At 36.2% G+C, this 12087-nt stretch overlaps 1 protein-coding gene and 1 non-coding gene across 38 annotated transcripts in view; both read right to left on the reverse strand.

The window, feature by feature from the left end:
- The window catches only part of LOC123566768 (uncharacterized), an 86557-nt gene extending 83562 nt beyond the window's left edge, over window positions 1-2995 (reverse strand). For all 37 annotated transcript variants that reach the window (XM_073995353.1, XM_073995352.1, XM_073995323.1 and 34 more), the window contains exon 1: window positions 2463-2995. The gene's annotated coding sequence lies outside the window, so the exon portion shown is untranslated. The remainder of the gene's footprint in view (window positions 1-2462) is intronic.
- Window positions 2930-2996, reverse strand: LOC123575051 (small nucleolar RNA SNORD109A). Its single transcript, XR_006700218.1, has one exon. It is a non-coding gene; the product is annotated as a small nucleolar RNA SNORD109A (small nucleolar RNA).
- Window positions 2997-12087: the final 9091 nt, after the last annotated feature.

Consider the following 12087-nt stretch of genomic DNA (forward strand, 5'->3'; position numbering starts at 1 on the left):
TGTGAGCCTGTAATACCAGCAACTCGGAAGCTATGCAGGAGACTCGCTTGAACCTAGGAGCTGGAGATTGCAGTGAGCCAAGATCACTCCACTGCACTCTAGCCTGGGTGAAAGAGCAAGACTCTGTCTTAAAAAATAAATAAATATAAAAGATATGTCCACATGGAAACTATAAATGTGAGTTTATTTGGAAGGTGAGTCTTTACAAATCTAACTCAATTAGAAAATAACCACCCTAGGCAACATAGCAAGATTTCATCTCTACAAGAAAAAAAATACAAAAAACTTAGCCAGGTGTCGTGGTGTGGACCTGTAGTCCCAGCTACTCGGAGGCTGAGGTGGAAGAAATGCTTAAATACAGGAGTTTCAGGTTGCAGTGAGCTATGATCATGCCATTGCACTTCAGCATTGGTGAGAGTGAGATCCTGTCTCAAAGATTTTGTTTTGAATTAAAAACAGGTAGATAGGAAAAGAATGAAAGGAAAAGACAAACTGCACACAGTAACCAAAGAGAGTTTAGGGGCTCTAAGTCAGATAAAAACTACAATTATCAAGCTAAATAAATTTCAAGATAAAAATTGTTGGTAAAGACAAAGAAGGACATTTCATGATGATAAAACTGTCAATCCATCAGGAGGATGTAACAATAATAAAGATATGTGCATCTAACAACATGGCCTCGAAATTAAATTAAAAAATGATATGACAGAATGGAAGGCAAAATCAATGTTATAATAACTGAAAATTTCAATACCTCACTTTCAATGATGAATGTAACAATGAGACAGAAGATCAAGGAAACAGAAGCAAAAAACACAGTAAAGCAGTTACATCTAACATCCATCTATGGAACAATCTAACCAGTAGAAAATATATTATTTTCAAGTGCACATGGAACAGTGTCCAAGGTAGATATTAGACCACACACATCTCAACAAATCTGAAAGTAAAGAAATCAGAAAAGTATGTTGTTCAACCACAATAGAATCAAATCAGAAATAAATGAAAAAAATTGGGGGGAATTCACAATGCATGGAAATTAACACATTACTAAGAATCCTTGGGTCATGGAAAGAAGAAAATTTATAAAATAGTTTGAAATGAAAGGAAACAAAATACAACAAAAGAAAATGTCTGTGTAGCTAAACGAGTTCTTTGAGAAATTTATAGCCGTAAATGTCCATATTAAATAAAGGAAAATCTCAAATCAATCTAAACTTTTACCTTAAGAAAAGAGAAGAACAAAGCAAAGTTAAATCAAGTAGAATGAAAGAAATAAGAATAAAATGCCAATAAATAAAACAAAGCATAGAGAAGAAAAAATAAAAATATCAAAAGCTGGTTCACTGAAATTTTTTGTTTGTCTAGTAACAGGCCAGGTGTGGTGGTGTGTTCCTGTATTCCCAGCTACTCAAGATGCAGAGGCAGCAGGACTGCTTAGGCTCAGAAGTTCAAGGCCAGCATAAACAGCAAGACTCTGTCTCTTAAAAAATTGACATAACAATACCTACAATACTGAAAACAGAAGACCCAATTTTCATAAAATCTGGAATGAAAATCAGACTATTACTAACACCCTTATAGAAATAAGGTATGTCAACAAATTAGATAACCTAGATTAAAGGGGCAAATACCTAGAAATACATAAATTACAGGAACTGTCACAAGAAGGAAAAACAGAAATCAAAGTCACCTTTAACAAGAGATTGAATAAGCTACTCAAATAAAATCCTACACAAATCATTTCTCTGATGAATTCTACCAAATCATTAAAGAAATAACATGGATCATTTACCAACTCTTCTAAAAAAAACAGGAGAGCAGAAAACATTTCCCAACTTATTCCATGAGTCTATTACCCTAATTTTTAATCGAAACAAAAGACATCATCAAAAAAGTGAATCACAGACCAATATCCGTAATGATGCCAGGCATGGTGGCTCCTGCCTGTAATCCTAGCACTTTGGGAAGCCAAAGCAAGAGGGTTGCTTGAGCCCAGTAGTTCAAGACCAGCCTTTGCAAAATAGTAAGATCCTATCTGCACGAAACAAAAAATTAAAAAATTAGCTATGTGTGGTGACACATACCTCTATTCCTACCTACTTGGGAGGCTGAGTGTGGAAGATCATTTGAGCCCAGGAGTCCAGGGCTACCGAGTGAAGAGCTGAAGTAAGCTATGACTGGGCCACTGTACTCCAGCCTGGGTAACAGAGAGACCCTGTCTTCCCAAATAAATCAATTGGGCAAAATTCTACATTTGTCATTTCATGCAAAATTCAAATGGAATAAAAATGTAAAGGACAATGATTCAGAAATGAAGGTGGAGAGACTCACCAAAGTAAAAGATACATTATTTACATATTATCCAGTAAGCCACTAAAAAATCAACAAAAAGACCTCAGGATGTGACATGGAACACATGATGTATACGAATTCCAAAGGATGTTGGTTTAACTACTCACCCCTATTTTCTGAAGTGGAGGACCTCATGCCAGCCCTCCTCTACCTCAGCAAAACAAAATAGAAGAAAAAGACATGGTCTCAGAAAATACTCAACAGTAAAAATAACATGGCACTAAAATTGGTTCCTTTGTCAATATTTAATATAGGCAGGCAGTGTTCCCTTCCTTCACTATACATCACAGTTGCTTGACCTTTCTTGACTGAAACTTTTTCATTTGTTAATCAAGAACATATTTCCCATATATGTATCTATCTACAATTCTCTGCTCAAAATGAACAAAATAAAGTGAGTCTTGGGTCAGTAAGCATACTAAAGAGCATACTGACTCCTAAGACAGGATGCTAATGCCCTCTCAGGAGAGAGAGAAAAGGCATGCTCACAGGGGTACTCTGTTGTCACTGAGGGATCCCCAAATAGAGCCAGGCTCTGAGAGTCTTATTTGTCCTAGTGGAGGGCTGCACATCTGGACCTCAGATTGACATCTGGAATGAGTCCCTCAGCATCCTCAGACAATTATTCTCATCATCGATCCAAACAAGCACCCTCCCAACAAATAAGCATTTCCACAGCCAGGCTTATTTTGTGCATGGTTATCTAATGCATCATCAGTGAGAACAGTAAATGTAGACATTTGTTTAGTATCTGAATGATGGAACTCTCATATACATAGCATGAAAAAACATATGACTGAATTGTTCCAATAAAATTAGATTAAAATCTATTGGGAAATTTTTTTTTTTTTTTTTGAGACAGAGTTTTGCACTTGTTGCCCAGGCTGGAGTGCAATGGCATGATCTCAGCTCACCGCAACCTCTGCCTCCCGGGTTCAAGCGATTCTCCTGCCTCAGTCTTCTGAGTAGCTGGAATTACAGGCATGTGCCACCACGCCTGGCTAATTTTGTATTATCAGCAGAGACGGGGTTTCTCCATGTTGGTCAGGCTAGTCTCGAACTCATGACCTCAGGTGATTCACCCGCCTTGGTGTCCCAAAGTGCTGGGATTACAAGCGTGAGCCAAGGTGCCCGGCCAGGGAAATAAAATTTTAAGTCCAATTAAGACCAATTCAATGAACTAAAATTTTTAGGAGTAAGCGAGGTAGCAAAATAAATATATACTGTGATTACATGACAAATGTAAGTAGAAACATCTGTGATCAGAATGTGCCAGATAAAAATCTTTAAATCAATATTTAAGCCAGGCATGGCAGCACATGCCTATAGTCGCAGCTACTCAGGAGGTTCAGGCAAGATGATTGCTTGAGCCCAGGAGTTCAAGGGCAGCCTGGGCAACACGGCATGACCCCACCTCTATTCTTTAAAAAATAAATATTGAACACAGTGAATTTCACTAGAAGATTATTTTCATCCAACAAATAAATGGAGAGAAAAGGAAATACATCAATACTTCCCCCAATTTATTCAGGTTACTACCAAAAAACAAAATCCCTTTCTTCCAAAAAGGGAAAAAATAATGAGATTCCCTGAACAAAATAGGGATATTCACATAGCAAAAAAAATCTATTATAAAAATATTCTCCTTTGAGCCTCTGAAATCATGAATTCTCAGATCCTGAAATTCTGACATCACTGGCCACAACACACATAAACAATTTCGAAATCACCACAGTAGCTGCTCACCTCTCTTGCTTGAAATTCTGTAACATCTTCTAGACCTGCAGCAAACTATTAAAAACAAAAGTAAATCAGATTAGAGAATATACACAATTCACTAAAAAATAAGATACAAACATTGTTTCTGTAATAATTACCACAGAGCCATCTTTCCACAAGTCACAGATCTTTGGTCCTTTGTCACCTTTGCCATTTATCCATTTATTTCCTCCTCCAATTCTTCTTTATTTTTGAGATGGAGTCTCGCTCTGTCGCCCAGGCTAGAGTACAGTGGTGCAGTCTAGGCTCATTGCAGCCTCCGTGTCTCTGGTTCAAGCGATTCTTCTGCCTAAGCTTTCCAAGTAGCTAGGACTACAGGCATGTGCCATCACGCCTGGCTAATTTTTGTATTTTTAGTAGAGATGGGGTTTCATCATGTTGGCCAGGCTGGTCTTGAACTCCTGGCCTCAAGTGATCTGCCCACCTCAGCCTCCCAAAGTGCTGGGATTACAGGTATGAGTCACCCCACACTGCTAAAATTCTTCATTCTTTAAATAGTAAAAACCGGCGAGGCGCAGTGGCTCATGCCTGTGAGCAATTTTCTCTTTGAATCAGAGATTCTAAAGTTTTATTCCGCCAAATAAAGACTCCCTGAAAATGCCCTGTGGTGGGTAAAATTAAATACACACGATAGGGCTGTTGTGAAACCAATATTCTAGAAAAGATAAAAAACTTTAGGAATCTACTTCAATAGTGAAGTAGAACTCTCTGTCTCTGTCTCTCTCTCTATATATATATATAAACTTTGGAATCTATTTCAAAACGTTACATAGAAATTAAGATGGCAAGAATAGAAAACATAGACGAAAAATTTCATAAAATAAATGGAAATCATAGAAAAGAACAAAATGTAATAGGGCACTGCCACTGTAAGACCTAAGAGAAGTAAGATGGAGTGAGCATAGTCCATCTTTACACAACCAAAGAATTAAGAATCTCAGAGGGGCCGGGCGCGGTGGCTCACGCCTGTAATCCCAGCACTTTGGGAGGCCGAGGCGGGCGGATCACAAGGTCAGGAGATCGAGACCACGGTGAAACCCCGTCTCTACTAAAAATACAAAAAATTAGCCGGGCGCGGTTGTGGGCGCCTGTAGTTCCAGCTACTCGGGAGGCTGAGGCAGGAGAATGGCGTGAACCCGGGAGGCGGAGCTTGCAGTGAGCCGAGATCGCGCCACTGCACTCCAGCCTGGGCGACAGAGCGAGACTCCGTCTCAAAAAAAAAAAAAAAAAGAAATCTCAGAGGGATGCACTGATAGGGTAGAGGAGAACGTAGAAGGCGAAATGTTTGAAGGTAAACTGGGGAACTCAAAGTGCCATAAAACACCAGTGAGTTTCATGTTTTTTCTTTTCTCTAATATCCCAGCCTTAATTCAGTACGGGAGAGTTCCTGAAAAATAAAACATAAAACTGCTTGTTGAGTACAAAAACCAAGATGTAACCTGTATACTTACTATTTCAATGTATTTTTTTTTACATAATAGTTCACATCAATATTCAACAAAATATTCATTTTGCATAGACTATTATCTGCCTTCAAACCTAGCAAAAATTATCTTACAGACAGGACCTCAAAACGTCAAATAAACATAGTTACTATATTCTCATGTATAAGAGAATTGAATACATAAACACACAAAAACCTCCACATAAATATTGCTAGCGGGATTAGTCATAATAGCCAAAAACTGATGAGTGGATAAGCAAAATGTGATATTTATACAATAGAATATCACTTCTCCATCAAAGAAAATGGAGATCTGATACATGCTACAACATGGCCAAACCTTGAAAACATTAGGCTAAGTGAAAAAATTCTGGGTAAAAAGGATTCCTTCTAATATAAATGCTTCAAATGCAGGTATCTACAAGGCCTGCTGGTATTACAGTACTCATGCATTTATTCCACATTTTCATGTTTCCTGAGCATTTATGTATGCTCAAAGCCATATGCTCAAACCATTCCTTTTGACATGTTCTTTTGCATTATTTTCATCAACTAATTCCAGATCTACTGAACAGATACAAGACTATCCATAATTCCTGGATAACTTTTACCTGGATTCCCTATTAGGTAACATCTTATAACACCTGTTTCATTTTTTTCTCATTTTTTGAAACATGTATTTTATCTGAGTGCTTTGAAAATTACAGCTATGACATTATCCTTTTATCCTTTAAATTGTTTTAATTTCTCAAAAACAATTTTGAGAATTTTCTGTTATACAACCTCAGGCAATTATATAACATTGGCAATTAATAATCACATAACATTATAATCTGGCCAGTCTTCAAACTTTGCCAACTTTCCATGTCCTTTTACAGACATCCTGAATCAATGTTATATTCCATTCTCGTGTCTATTTAGTCGGAAATAATCTGGACTATTTCCTCAGTGAAATTAGTATGTTTGAATACTAAAAGCAGAATGTCCGTCAATTTGAGACTGATGTTTCCTCATGGGTAGACTCAGGTTTATACACTTTAGTCAGTAATACCACAGAAATGAGACTGTGTTCTTCTCAGTGCATCCTACCAGTGCTGCCTGATGTTCCCACTACTGGTGGTATTAACTTTCACCTCTTTAATTCAGGTGCATCAACCATTTTGTCCATCAGGAAGCTACTACTTTCCCTTTGTAATTGATAAGGACCTCAAATTGCTCACTATCTAAGTGTCCTATTTCTCTTAAAATTTTCTCCAAGTTTTAGCATCATTTGATGATTCCTGGCTGAAACAATTATGATTATTTCCAAATACTGATTTTCCAAATCCTGTCATTTCCTTGTTAACGCTATCTACTGTACAGAAGAGCTGAACTGTCAACCCTGCCTAAGCATTCATTCATATTAATAATATTTTAAACATCTTATTACCATTGATTAGGTCTCTCATCCTTCAAGAAACTGTGTCCAAATATTCCAAAATGGTGTCCGACAAAACCCGAGGCTGTTCACTGCTCAGTGTCCAGTGGTATCCTATTTGAGGGATGCAGCGTCCCCCATCCCTGCTTTCTCCTTCTGTACTTTTCCTTCTTCAGCCTTCTCAACATGTCTGAGACCCAGCTGCAAGAATCTCATATAGTCAATTTCCAACCCCCCAAATACCAGAATATAAAAATACAAAGTTAGAATGGCACTGTGCATTCCTTACATGACAAATAGTCAAAATTCTAAACATATTTCAAAAACTGCCATAGCAAAGCAAAATTTATGTCACAATCCCTCATGCTTATACCATTTGAACCAAAGTTTCAGCTACTAGCTGAGAACTGCTAAGGGACTGCATTCACAAGACACTAAGTGCCATCTTTAGAAAAGGGTTAAAATGAATGAAGAAAATGTAAAAAGAGAACTAATTATAGATTTTGTTGAATGGGGGAGATTTTGTAGAATCTAGACCATATGATCATAAATTACACTGGAAAACTATCCCAACAAGACGTTATGACCTTCAAATCTAGATCACTTGGCAGTTTTTTCTTCACTCAGAGATTACCATGGACCTTTTTCCTGCTATTGGCAGTATTTAAGTCATCATACTGCCTGTCACCAGCTCTATTCCAAAGTTAGCTTTTTCCATTTAGTGATCCTCTTTCTACTGGACATTTCTCTTTGGACTTTCATCTGTGCCTCCATGATGTCTCAGAGCTTTGTGTATAATATGCTTTCTGCCAGGAAACATTGTTCCACATTCTGAGCAAAGGCACCCCATATTTCCAGAATTAACTCCTTAAAGGTTTATACTATAAGAATTTCCAAAAGACAATTTCCTCTTCATGTTTCTCTCCTGTTCCTACAATACACCAACAGTTACACTTTCTGTCCTGACAAGCTGCACTTAATAATTATCATGTCTCTGGCCTTAAAGACAAAAGGAGAATGAATATGACTTCTGAAATGTGAGTTCTTCCACAAAACATGATTTTGCTCAATGGGTTTAACAAATCATAAGCATTTTTAATTATTATCTTCCAAAGGTTGTGACATCCTAGGATAGGTTTATTTAACTTCTATATAATAGGATGAATTACACAAATTCAAACTCAACCTCAATTTACTTATCTTTTAAAAAGACAAATTCGTTAATCCATCTGTTATTATAAGCATTATGATAATTCATGTAAAGTGTTGATCTGAACATGTGGTACATGTGATAAAAATTCAATAAATGCTGTATTTAATTGAAATACACATATGTATTCAAAACACACACACAAAAAAATGCAACAATAATGACCAGAACTCACTGTATTTTGAGAGTATTCTTCCTATAAAACTGGTTTTATTGACCATATCACAACAAGCACATACATTTATCATTTCAAATGAAGAGAAATAACAATGTTGAACACAGTTGGTACTCAATAACTGGCAAATAAACTGCTGAAGTTGTTGGATTTTTATATCAATTAATTTGAACATGCATCACCGTATTCATAACTGAATATAGTCCAATTGGTTAAATGTGCCATCACTAATTTTTCTACCATTATGATTTGACAAAAATGTTATTTACTATTTTACAATTATAATTAACACTACACTGAGTACCCTTAAGTTTACATGCATCTTTGAACACCTCCTATTATATCCTTATAGGTAAATATCTAAAACCAAAATTGTTGGTCAAAAGTGCTAATTTCCATTTTATATATATTTTCTACTACCTTCCTTAAAGATTTTAACACATCAGGAGTTGTAAATTCTCCCCACCTTGTTAACACATGTATCTGTTAATCTGATAGGTGAAAAAAGGCAAATAATTGTTTTTATATATATTTTAAGTATATATTTCATATGTACACAAATTTCATTATTTCATTATAATGACTGATAAGATTGAGCACATTTTCTATGCTCTTGGCCATTTGCAATGCTTTTCTTTTATGAATTGTTCATTTACATGCTTTCCCAATTGATTTGAATGAGCCTTTCAACACTAAATTTGGCATACATGTTTTCAGTAAATATACATACATTGCTGCAAAAGAGAAATTGCCCAAATTTAATTTTAACTTGGCAGTTTATTCATTCTTTTTACCTCACCTTTACTGAAATGCAGATAGCATCAACAAACAAGAGCAAATTGGTAAAAACCCTTTAATTGGATTAAAGATGGCATTCGTTTGCTATATATACTGTTGATGCTATCATGCTTTTACAAGCTGAGTTAAAGAATAGCTCTGGCATGTAGTAATCTCACTCTGATGTGGTGAAACAACTACAACTGCTCAAATGATGTCAAAATAGGCTCAATTTATGGTCCACGGAGGATGGATACCACCACAGCTGCTCAGAGACAATCCTGTTAACTGGGATAAGAAGGCAGTCAAGATTTTGGAATTCCCTGGAACTTTATATAGATGAAATTTGGAAGAAATAGGTTCAATTTTGAAATATAATTTATCAACTATAACTATTATAGCAAGGGGTTTATATCACTCCAATTCCTTCTACTGTGCTTGTTTTACACTGTTTAGGTGATGTTAATGGCACGTGGTAGTCATTTATATCACTCACCTGCAAATGGAATTTGGCAAAAGAGCTAAACAAATTTTTAAGAAAATGAAAATGTTGAAATAATACTTCAAATATTATTACCATGCGCCTGAGTTGATGTGATTTTTTTTTCAGGTTCCAGTTTAGCCAATGCTCTGGTTTCCTGAAGGGTAAACTCTAGCCCACAGGCTGCTTTTCTAAAGCCTTATTGGAAGAAAGGCATAGCACACTCATTCCATTATAAATTATCTATGGCTGCTTTCATAATAAAACAGCAGAGCAGATTGGCCGCAACAAAGACCACAATGCTTTCAGAACTGACAGTGTGTATCTGGCAATTTACAGAAAAAGTCTGCCAATCCATGGTCTAGTTTAACACGGGCTGGAAAAATAATTCTACATAATTAAAATTGAGCTTTAAAATGTGGAAATACAAAAGACTGAAATGGCAGAGCCATCTTATCTACTCTGTTTTCTCACACCCAGAAGATACAGAATGTCAGCACTATTTTGTTTTTCTTCATATTCAAGCACAGTGTAACAAGGCCAGAGTGCCTGCTGGACAAGGTCCCTGACTTAGGGCATGCTCTCTTCTAGTTTTTCTTTCTATACATCACCACCTCACAGATCACCATCACCACTGTCCATTCGCATGGAGGTAACTCCTTTGAGTTTCCACTGCTATGCCCTTCTGTCTCTTATGACAAATGGCACAGACAGATTACAGATGAATGATTGATAAAGACAGATATATAGATGATAGATAAAAATGGACTGATAGATTATTTAACAATAGACAAATTTAGATGGAAGCAGAATTGGGGAAGAGTTTGAGAACTACCAATAACATCAGACATCAGGATACCAATCAAGGTATTTCTCAGAATGGAACACTTATTGTTCCACATAAGCTTATTTATCTTATGTGTACATTGGTATGCTGTTTCTGAATTTTTCTTAAGACCATAGAAAGACAGTAACTATGCTTTAGTGATTGTATGCACTATAAGAAGTGCAATCATGCCCCTTTCCTGCGTGATCATCATGGAAGTTGACGTGGAAATTATGAGAAATGTGAAAAAATATACCATTCGAATCAAACAGATTAAATTAGAAGATTCATATCATCTTCCTCGAATTCAGAAGTTGTAAGATACCTATATAAAACATACCATTTATATTCAATCAAAAATGGTATTTTAAGAGCTAGATCAATTCTATGTTAGGAGAACTCATCAAATGTCTACAACACAGCACAATTCACAAAACATAACATAAGCCTATGTTTTGACCCCAATAATATTTTCGATTAATTAAATAAAATATTTTTACCCTGCTTTTTCTCATTAACAGTCATCCAATCACTTTCTAATTTACTCTTTCACTGTAAATACCATGAAAGCAAATTTAGTCATTTAAAAACAAATAAGAATTTTCGGTTTCACTTTCCAGGATATGATACTATCAAACTGTGAAAGAGACACAAATAGCAACACGCAAAACTGGTAATAGTTCTACTCTTTGTTAAAGTATCTACCACATCCTGATTTGCCAATCAAAACTTCTGTTTCAACTATTTGCTGTATCAACTACTCAAAGAAGAAAGTGGTCACATTTTATTTTTAGCCTTTACACAAAAGCCACATTCATCGACTCATTTCAGATGGCCAGAAACGTCTACCATGGGGTAGCTCACTTATTCTCTCTTCCAGCAAGATCAGAGCTCATGGCACCCCTTTGCTTATGAACTACAGACTGAAGACTTGAACTGTGGGAAAGAACACTTAGGCAAGTTGGCTACAGATACTAAGGGGAAAGAATTTGTTCGTTTTATTCACTTTTTTTCTAGATTTTTCTCTGGCATGAATAAATGCATTGTGGAGAATGTTTCCACCCCTTGGAAGTGGTAAAAGCAGGTGATAATGCTGGGAATGAGGGTAGAGAAGAATAGTTAGCTCAAATTAATCACCAGGTATTTCTAATAATAATACCAAGACAAACTAGAACATAACGCTTGGTGAAATCAATGCTCTATCTGTTTTGGATGAGTGGAAAATAGATACTCATACCAAGAGATTATTCCTACTCTCGCCAGGCAAAATACAAAGCAGGTAGACCTTGGAAATATATATAGTTTATAAAAACTGTGATGCTTTAAAAATCCTACAGAAATCTGAACATGTATACTCTTTATAAAAAACAGTGAAAATCAGAGAGGTTTCATGTGGGATAGACAGCTCCACTATTTTAGGCTTGGGTACTTTAGAGTACGAATCAGTAAAACTAGCTAGCACATTATTGTCTCGTAAGATGAAACTCTTCCGCATCAGGTCAAGGAAGACATGCAGGTCTGGCTATTAGTAATAAGAGGAATACATGTTATCAAGCTAAGCCCCCAACAGGTATCATCTGGAAACTCCAGAAGGACTATAAAGACAGCTATCTAAAACCATGG

Source organism: Macaca fascicularis, chromosome 7, assembly GCF_037993035.2.
Source record: "Macaca fascicularis isolate 582-1 chromosome 7, T2T-MFA8v1.1".
Lineage (NCBI taxonomy): Eukaryota > Metazoa > Chordata > Mammalia > Primates > Cercopithecidae > Macaca > Macaca fascicularis.